This window comes from Phocoena phocoena, chromosome 9 (genome assembly GCF_963924675.1).
Source record: "Phocoena phocoena chromosome 9, mPhoPho1.1, whole genome shotgun sequence".
NCBI classification, from domain to species: domain Eukaryota; kingdom Metazoa; phylum Chordata; class Mammalia; order Artiodactyla; family Phocoenidae; genus Phocoena; species Phocoena phocoena.
The window spans coordinates 17,106,685-17,117,448 of NC_089227.1; the positions used below are offsets into that span (position 1 = coordinate 17,106,685).

The 10,764-nt window shown below is 40.6% G+C and overlaps 1 pseudogene; it reads right to left on the reverse strand.

The window, feature by feature from the left end:
* Positions 1-1,041: 1,041 nt before the first annotated feature.
* Positions 1,042-10,192, reverse strand: LOC136127881 (la-related protein 1B pseudogene; annotated as a pseudogene).
* Between the last annotated feature and the right edge of the window lie 572 nt (positions 10,193-10,764).

The window sequence follows — 10,764 nt, forward strand, 5'->3', positions numbered from 1 at the left end:
GCATCATATTCCACAGGTTGAGGGCTCAATTCTCTAAAACTGCCCCACTCATCCACTTCAGATACCAGTTGTAAGCCCAGATTATTACTTATATTTCTGATTGGCTGGCTATAAATCAGAAGTTCCCACAACCTCCTCCTCCTCAAGTTCGATTAATTTGCTAGAGGGGCTCACAGAACTCTGAAAAACATTATAACTTAGTAGATCACTGGTTTATTATAAAAATATGTAACTCAGGAACACCCAGATGGAAAAGATGTGTAAGGCAAGGTTACGTGGGAAGAGGCTTGGAGCTCACATGTGCTCTCCAAGTACACCACCCTCCCGGCACCTCCATGTGTTCACCAACCAGGGAGTTCTCCAAACCCTGTACTTTCTGGGTTTTAACAGAGGTTTCATTACATAGTTGTGATTGATTAAATCATTGACAATTGGTGATTGATTCAACGTCAAGGTTCTCGCCCCTCCCAGAGGTCAGGGGGTGGTACTAAAAGTTTCAGCCCTCTAATCACATGCTTGATTAGCAAACAGGCCCCATCCTTAGGTCAAAAAGTCACTTCAGTAGCATAACAAAAGATACCTTTACTGTTCTCATCACTTTGGAAATTCCAAGGGTTTTAGGAGCTCTATGCCAGAAATAGTGTGAAGACTAGTATGTATTTCTTACTATAAAACATAATATCACAGCGTTCCATATATTTTTAGTTAATTTTTTGCATATGGTATGAGGTAATGGTTCAATTTCATTCTTTCTCACATGGTCATCTGGATGTCCTGTCATCATTTGCTGAAAAGACTATTCCTTTCCCATTGAATGGTCTTGGCACCCTTTTCAAAAATCAGCTTACCGCATGGTTTATTTCTGGGCTCTAAATTGTATTCCATTGATCTAAATGTCTATCCTTATGCCAATACCACACTGTCTTGATTACTATAGCTTTGTGGTAAGTTTTACAAATTGGAAGTGTTATCCTTCAAATTTGTTCTTCCTTTCCAAGATTATTTTGGCTATTCTGGGTCCCTTGATTTTCCATATGAACTTTAGATCATCTTGTCAATTTCTTTATGACTGTCTTTATGTTTGTTTCCATCTATTTCCATGCATAAATCCTGTTCATTATAATAGAGACCATCATTGATAACTTAAGCAAGTTCAGATGTAATTTTTGCCATACATTTGTGGTTGCCTGTTTGATCTCATCCAGGATGTTTTCTCAGGTAAAGTGATGTCTCATTTATAATCAAACTCTTGTTTGAATCTTAGTCATCAATTTCACAGTCTGAATCATTATCAGACCAATCAGTAAATGTGTTTTTTCATCCTCCTATTTGTTGCATCTCTTCATCAAATAAAAAGAAAATCAAGTCTTGTTCTTCTGGAGGATGCAGTTGATGTAATGCCTCATCAGGCACAGACATTGACTCCTTCAGTTTCACTGGAGATGCACAGTGTCCCTCTTTTTACTTCTATCCGAGGCTTTGAGTCTAAGTCAGCCAAACCAGAAGATAACCTCTAGACATTGCTTGAAGATTAGTTGTTTCAGTATTTTTCTTTGGACTCAGTAGAATTCCAGTTCTTGAAGAATTTGGGGCAGACACTATATGAACCAGAGACTTGGTCTGATATGAATGCAAAACAGCAATTTTTTTAAGGTCTTCCATCAAGAAATAAGTTCCTTGCAACATGTGAAACTATTCTTTATTTTTTGTGTGTGTGTGGTACGCGGGCTTCTCACTGTTGTGGCCTCTCCCGTTGTGGAGCACAGGCTCCGGACGCGCAGGCTCAGCGGCCATGGCTCACGGGCCCAGCCGCTCCGCGGCATGTGGGATCCTCCCGGACCGGGGCACGAACCCGTGTCCCCTGCATCGGCAGGCGGACTCTCAACCACTGCGCCACCAGGGAAGCCCTGAAACTACTCTTAATTAGAATAAAATAAATATCTGCTCAACCTTAACCCTTGCATTAAGCAAGTGATTATAACAGATGAAAAAGACGATTTTCATCCTTCCCATGTCACTAACATCTTCCCTCCAGAAGCGCTCCACTTACTGCTTACTAAACCAATGGCCCATTCATCAACTGACAGGATACCGCCTTAAACAAATGTGTCTATTTCTGACTCAGGAAATGGAAGCATCTAGAGTGGAGGATCTCAATCAGTGGCATGGCTGAAGAGTAGAAGTTCACTGCAGGAAAACTACATTTAAAGCATTGTCAAAACACGTGTGTCTGCTCACTGTTTCCTGGGCTACCCCACTCCCAGAATATCAGGATAAGGGTAGAAGAAATAGGAGGGTGAGAAATATTTATGTGGGGAAATTTCACAGGTCAATCTGATAGCCACTGTTCTACAGTCATGCAGAAAGAAACAAAAGTTTCATAAGCCAACAGGAGCCAATCCTCCATCCCTGGGGGAAGAAGAGAGAGAGGAAAAGGGGAATGGAGAAAACGAGAAGCAGAAATGGGCTACTCAGTCTTTTTGTAAGAGCTTCTTTATTTTTATACAATTTTTATTTTTTATTTATTTTTTATTTTTTTAAAGTCTTTATTGAATTTGTTACAGTATTGCTTCTGTTTTATGTTTTGGTGTTCTTTTTTTTTGGTTTCTTTTTTTCATTGCTTCTTATTGCTTTATTTATGTTTTGGTTTTTTGACCACGAGACGTGTGGGATCTTAGCTCCCTGACCAGGGATCGAACCCACAATCCCTGCATTGGAAGGCAAAGTCTTAACCATTGGACTGCCAGGGAAGTCCCTATACAACTTTTAAAGGTTACACTCATTTACAGTTATTACAAAATATTGGCTATATTCCCCATGTTGTACAATACATCCTGTAGCCTATCTTATGTACCCAATAGTTTGTACCTCCCACTCCCCCACCACTATATAGCTCCTCCCCTTTTCTTCCCACTAGTAACCACTAGTTTGTCCTCTGTATCTGTGAGTCTGCTTCTTTTATGTTTTATTCACTAGTTTGTTGTATTTTTTAGATTTTACATATAAGTGATATCATACCGTATTTGTCTTTCTCTGTCTGACTCATCTCACTTAGTACAATGCCCTCCAAGTCCATCCATGTTGCTGCACACGGAAAAATTTGATTCTTTTTTATGGCTGAGTAGTATTCCATTGCATGTATATGTGTGTGTGTATATATATATATACACCACCTCTTTATCCATTCATCCGTTGATGGACACTTAGGTTGCTTCCATGTCTTGGCAATTGTAACTGATGCTGCTCTGAACATTGGGGTGCATGTAATCTTTTTAAATAAGTTTCTTGGGTTTTTTCACATATATACCTAGGAGTGGAATTGCTGGGTCATATGGTAGTTGGGCTACTCAGTCCTGCCAACCAAAAGGGCAGAAGCAATGAAAGGACCATAAATGTAGAGCAAAAAGGTTGAAAAAGATAAAGAAACATATATCAGAAAATAATTGATGACATGCAAAATAAGAAGAGTGGTAGAGCAGAGAGAAAAGAGACAGCGAAGAGCTTGTCCTAGGGAGTCAGTCAGGATATGAGAATTTACGCAAGAGACCACTGATTTAAAATGGAATTATAGACACAGAACCAGGTAAGAACCCTTGGAGAATGGCTCTAATTTTATTTTTGAGGAAGTGAACAAGGATTTGAGAAGAAGCAAAAAAGAATAAGTAGCAAATTTAAGGAACTTTTTTAAGAAGAGAAAATAAACTTTGGAGAAAGAAAAAATGAAAGAATAGCATAAAATGTTCAGCATGAGAGACCCATTCAATTTAAGACATCTTATTTTCCAAGTACATGAGGCCAACCTGTCTTTGATGGAGACTGTATAAAGTTAGATTTATAAACATCAGAGTTGTATCTGGCAGGGAGAATAAGAGTGAAATAAGGCAAGCAACCAATTAATTAGCTTCCAGTGCTCTTACATAGAATTTCAAGAATCTACCGGGTAAGCCACTTTTTAAGATGATGTAGGAGACTTTGTTAATATTTCCCTGAGGGAAGCAATAGATCAGTTAAGGAATACAGCCAGACCAAAGGCACTGCTGAATTTTTGTGTGTACTTTCAACTCAGATAAAATCATGAGTGCTGTGTTTCCAATTTTCTTATTAGGTACTATTTGCAATACTTTAAATTTTTCTTTTCCAGTTCCACAGATGTTCTGTTACACAGTTAGCCAACAAGAAGTGATTTTCGTAACATGTTTTGTTTTTTACAACATCATTTTATTTTTTATTGATGTTTCAGTGAAATTATTCATCACTGTATTGATTGGTCCACCTAGAAACTAGCGATATTGTGGTACTGAGGAGCTGGAGTGAGATGGTTCCAGGTCCAAACCCTACTCTATCACTTGCTAGATGTGTAATTCAGGACAAAGTATCTCATCTCTCTGTTCTAAGGTAATCCCACCTCAAAGGAGTAAATTAGGCAATTTTTATAGAACATTCATTACAGTGCCTTGTACATAGTAAATGCTCAATAAATAGCCATTATTGTTATTATTATTTTTTGGAACAATCCTTTTTCTAAAAACAAACAAAAAGCCTATATTCAAAAGAAAAGGAAGGAAATAGACACTTAGTAGCATTAGGAAGAAGAAACGGGCTTAGTCTCTTCTTTTAAAGTGGGGATAATAAAAACACCAAAGTGGCTGTGAACATTAAATGGAACAGCACATATGAAGTACCCCACACAATGATCAATCAGTGTACTTAATGGCAAGCACCTGGTTAGTGCTGTATAGAAACGGGCCTTTTTACTGCTCTAAGTTGAGAAGGGTGATCGTGCTATATCAATAACCAGCAGGGGAGTCTGGCCACACTGACACCAGGTCAAAAATGGTAATCTTACAGTAGCACCGTGACCATGTCAAAGTACTGCAAAGCAAGCCCTATGTTAATGCAAAGATTTGTCATTATTAGAATGGAGATTCAGATCAAATATACATAATTGAAAAAAAAAAAAAAACCTTTTGGGTGAGTGGTTTTGCTTCCAAGCAAAAAGATCTTGGAAACTTGAGATGGAAGAAGCGGGCACCGAGGAAGGAGAAAAGAACCCAGAATGGGAAGATTCGAAGCCCGTGTTGTCTGTTTCACAACTGAATCAGGTTACTCGAGCATTTGGAATCAGGGTGTGGAGAAACAGTGTGGTTGCCTCCAGGCAGCTGAGTGAAGCAGACTTGGAAGGGCTTTGGCACTGGGCAAGTGAGGGAAAGGAAGCCAAAATGGAAGTGGACCTGAAGGGGGATGGAGGAGAGGCAATGCTCTTTACAATTGAGCTGACCTGAACATCAGGAGAGGTGTTTTCCTGAAAAACAGAAAATTTAACCATTAGTTGATGAGCTTTATGCCTGGATTTGGGCTTTTGTTGAGATGTGTTGGTATCACATGGAAACATCTGACAAGTCCCTTCTCATGACCCAACATGGGAAGCCAGATTGATTTGGAAGGTTATGCTGTGGTTTGGAGGCTATTCAAAGTTTAGTATTTTGTTTTATCAGTGTATAGAGCTCCAGACTGAAAGGTTTCTCAGTAAGTCCAACACAACCAGCCTTTCCATTGACATACGGACAGGAAGGGCCACTGCACGTGGGGGTGGAGGCTGTGCCTTGCCCACAGAAGGTCTCCAGAGGGGTGAGTGGGAACAGATCTAGCCTGATCTTTTCACCAAGATGCGGGACAGGAGCTTTTTAGTAACTCGTACAGTCGTTCTACATGAGTTAACAGTGGGTATGGGAGTTGATTTCTGTTGATTCGCTTAAGCCCAAGGTACGTTTGTGTTTAGGAGCCGTTTGGACCTAACAAACAAACAAATGAACAATCAAACACTAGAATCATACTTGGCACAAGATGAGCACAGTATGAGAGGCTTATGGACATGGGACTGAAACTGGCAGAGAGAAGGGGAGATTCATGTCTCTCCTTTCATCTCACACTTACGTCATGGGCCTACAATCATCCCTGGGTGGAACGTAAATGGAATTCAAGGTATTGCCTCACTCTCTTTCTCTTGATGTCAGGATACTAGCAGATACTCTCAAAAGAGGTGATTGAAGAGAGTTTAATGAAGGGGCCTTCTACAAAAATGTGGACAGGGTTAAGGGAAACCAATAAAGGATGGTGATTCCCCATGGTTGGCAATCTGTAAGTCAGAAGTCACAAGGGAAGGAGTAGTTATCAGAATTTCCAGGGATGAGCTGTCCTTCAGGAGCCATGACCTTTTGTAGAGAAGAAACACAGTCACAACGAAGAGTGCCTTTCTTCCTTATAATACCGTCGTAATAGCCCCTATGCCACTCAAAGCAGAATGTTCTGGAGTCAAGGTCAAATGGATTCTTCTTCCCTTCCACCAATATTCAAAAAGCTTTACACATTTTAAAGTGCATATTGAACTCTGACTTTCTTTTATAGATTTTTGTTTTTCTCTTATTTCTGATTGCTTTTAATTTTTCTTGTAGAGAAGCAGTACCTCCCTTCTTCTCCATGTTATGAATGGATTCCAGCTTCTTACTCATGCTAACTATTACATGGAAGTCATTCCATTTTTATTCTTCTTAAAGAACACTGACTCTCCCTTTTAATTTGGATTATTGATTTCTAGGCCTGCTGAAGAAATGTTGTTCTGAGACTTATTTGTAAAAAATGATTATAAGAAGTGTAAGTAATTGTATTACTGGGTTAGCTTATCTTTTCCTTTATCCCACACTTTTTCCTAGATTTTCACCCTTGATTAGATGAATAATATCACTTAGTGATATGCAAAAGAAGATATGAGTGACATCTGTTTTTTTAAGTGCTAGGTTTTTTTTACTTAATTCTAATTTATTTTATTTTTTTATCGAAGTATAGTTGATTTACAACGTTGTACCAGTCTCTGCTGTACAGCAAAGTGACCAGTTATACACATATAGACGTTCTTTTTTTTATATTCTTTTCCATTATGGTTCATCACAGGATATTGAATATAGTTCCCTATGCTATTCAGTAGGACTATTTATCTATCCCATATGTAATAGTTTGCATCTGCTAATCCCAAACTCCGAGTCCTTTCCTCCCCCACTCTCCTCCCCCTTGGCAACCACAAGTTTATTCTCTATGTCTGTGAGTCTGTTTCTGTTTTGTAGATAAGTTCAGTTGTGCCATGTTTTAGATTCCACATATAAGTGATACATGGTATTTGTCTTTCTCTTTCTTATTTTACTTAGTATGATAATCTCTAGTTGCATCCATGTTGCTGCAAATGGCATTATTTCATTCTTTTTTATGGCTGAGTGGTATTCCATCGTACATATGTACCACATCTTCTGTATCCATTCATCCATCAATGGACATTTAGGTTATCTCCATGTTTTGGCTATTGTGAATAGTGCCGCTTTGAATATAGGCATGCATGTATCTTTTTGATAAATGAGAGTTTTGTCCCGGTATATGCCCAAGAGTGGGATTGCTGGATCTTATGGTAATTCTATTTTTAGTTTGCTGAGGAATCTCCACAGTGTTTTCCATAGTGGCTGCACCAACTTACATTCCCACCAACAGTGTAGGAGGGTTCCCTTTTCTCCACACCCTCTCCAGCATTTGTTATTTGTAGACTTTTTAATTATGGCCATTCTGACTGGCGTGAGGCGGTACTTCATTGTAGTTATGATTTGCATTTCTCTAATGATTAGTGATGTTGAGCATCTTTTCATGTGCCTACTGGCCAGATGTATGTCTTCTTTGGAGAAGTGTCTATTAAGGTCTTCTGCCCATTTTTCAGTTGGGTTGTTTTTTTGTTGTTGAGTTGTATGAGCTGTTTGTATATTTTGGAGATTAAGCTCTTGTCTGTCGCATCATTTGCAAATATTTCCTCCCATTCCGAAGGTTGTCTGTTCGTTTCTTTTATGATTTCCTTTGCTATGCAAAAGCTTATAAGTTTGATTAGGTCCCATTTGTTTATTTTTGCGTTTATTTCTATCTACTTAATTCTAGAATGGGTTATCTGGTTAATGTGGAATGGGCTTTTATATTTCTTGCTGGCTGCTAACTGAGAGAATACCAACCTTCAGCTACAGGTTAGATCATCTTTAGATGTAATGTAATCTGAAAACCAAGTCTTTAATCACCTTGAGATAAGATAAACTCTTGACTGTCATGTGTATTATTCCAACAGCTAACATGTTGTTGGTTTCATCATTTTGACATATGCAAAAACCACTGCCTGCAGGATAGCAGAGTGACATGAAGTATGGGGAGTGCCAGAGGAACCAGCACCAATGATGAAAAGTGAGAACTGCCTGTACCTCGTCTTCCCCACTTATCTGTGATTTGAACCAGGCCTTAGGCAAAACACTGAAGCCACAAAGGGAGCTAGGGGAGATGTAAAACAATCTTGGCAAAGAGTCCTTGATATGAAGGGCCTCATCCCCTAAAAAGCACATGCCACAAATGTATTTTAAAAAGAAAAGGCTGGGCTTCCCTGGTGGCGCAGTGGTTGAGAGTCCGCCTGCCGATGTGGGGGACATGGGTTCGTGCCCCGGTCTGGGAGGATCCCACATGCCGCGGAGCGGCTGAGCCCGTGAGCCATGGCCGCTGAGCCTGCACATCCCGAGCCTGTGTTCCGCAACGGGAGAGGCCACAACAGTGAGAGGCCGGCGTACCGCAAAAAAAAAAAAAAAAGGCTGTGTACGTAATGTTAGAATAATGATGTCACGAGCAAATGACCTAAATGGTCCTGCTCTGTTTCATTATTATTCACTGAGCCAAAAACTATCCACAAAAACCAAAGACATAACGGTCCTAAGCATTTAGAAGACATGAGACAGAGAGGTCAAAGACATTTCGAGGCCTCCAAGGTCCACCATGGTCTGGATCCCACACTCTCCTATCTGTTTTAGGGACCTTATGTTTTTTATTATTTCTATTCTCTCCAGAATCTTTAACTTCTGCATCCTTCTCTCTCTTCTGTCCATTTTCTCACACTAAAAATAAAAAATAAAAGCAGGAAAAGAAAAAGAAAAGAAAAGCAAAAGGAAGACAAGAAAGGAAAAATAAACTATTTTAAATTCACTACCCTTTTTGGAGATTCCCCTTCACCACTAAACTCAACGAGGAGATCATTTACATTTGCGGACATCGTTTCCTTACTTCCCACCAATTTCTCAACATATTTCCGTCTGGATTCTTCTCTTACCAAAATATGAAACTATTTTAATAGAGATCACTAACACTAATAATTTTCTTATTACCAGATTCAGTCTATATTTTGGTCCTCATCTTCATTCAGTAGCCACACTGATGACCAACCCCTTCTTTAAACACTCTTATCCTTTGGCTTCCATGATACCATGCCCTTCTGGTTTTCCTCCTTCATTTGTGGCTGCTACTTCTTCAGCCTCTTTTTTGGTTCATCCTCTTTTACGCTGCCTGTAAGTTCCTCAAGGTTCAGTTGTAGGCTCTCTAGTCTACCTCCTTAGGCAATTTCAAACACACCCACAGCTTAAATACCATATATCTTAAATGTGCATCTATCTTGGACCTTTCCTTTAAGCTCGGGACCAAGATAGCTCTTTGAAATATTTGTTGGCATGTCTCAGAGGCACTTCTCCCTCAAACACCCCAAATTGAACATATGGAAGTCTGGTTCAAGATGGTGATGTAAGAAGATACTGAACTCACCTCTTGCCATTGACACACTGAATCTACAGCTATATGTGAAACAGTTTCCTCTGGAGGCGGGGTGGGGGGAACTGGCAGAGCAACTCCTTCACATTGGGCAAATGAGGGAAATCACATTGAAGTGGGTAGGAGAGGTTGAGACCCAATCTCACCGTAAACCCCACCTCCCGGCATGGTGACCCACAATCAGAAGGGAACTCAAAACACACAGCTTCTCCCTGAGAAGTGAAGGGTTTAAACCCCACATCAGGCACCCTAACTTTTAAGACCAGCACCTGAGATATGAGGCCGCAAAACATCTGGCTTTGAAGATCAGTGGGGCTCATGCCCACAAGACCCTTGAGACTCTGGTGAACTGCGATACAGCTCCTAATGGACTCCCACACAGACTCACCCACCCCAGGGCCCAGTGCAGAAGCAGCCCTGTGAAAAGCGCCCAGACTTTATGTGAAAGAAGCTTATCTGCTAATTTTAAAGTGTTGATCTGAGGAACAGGGGCCTGCTGCGATACTCTCTGGGGATGGAAGCTTGTGGGCGCCATCTTCCTGCTGTCCCTCTGCCTTGCTAAACCTGGCAGGAACCATCTTCTTTTTTTTTTTAATTCCTTTTTTTTTTTTTTTCCTATTTTTTCTTTTCTTTGCTTCTTTTCTTTTTCCTTTCTTTTTTTCTCAGGTGCCGTCTTTGCACTCACCCTCTGCTTCACTTCAGCCAGTGGGAGCCATCTGCCTGCTTTCCCTCTCCCACACTCCACAGCCCTAGTATCTCCCAGAGGGGAGCTTCTACAAACATCTGGTGCCCTGGTCTTTACATCTGGTGACCCAGTTTTGTGTCTGCCACCCAGGGACACTCCTTGACAACCTGGCTGTAGAGGCTGCGGGTGGGGCTTTCTTTGCTCATCCTAGAGCTTTGGACTTAGGGGCAGGCTTAAGGTTTAGCACACATCTAGGAGCTACAGAGTTGCCCTCAGGGAACATAGGCTGGGGTCCATCGACTTTGTGCTCTCCCTCTGTCTAACTACAGCTCACCAGTATCTCCCAGAAGGAGCTTATACACTTGTCTAGAGCCCCAATCTTCATGACTGCTGCCCAGGGGACACCTCCAGATCACCTGGCT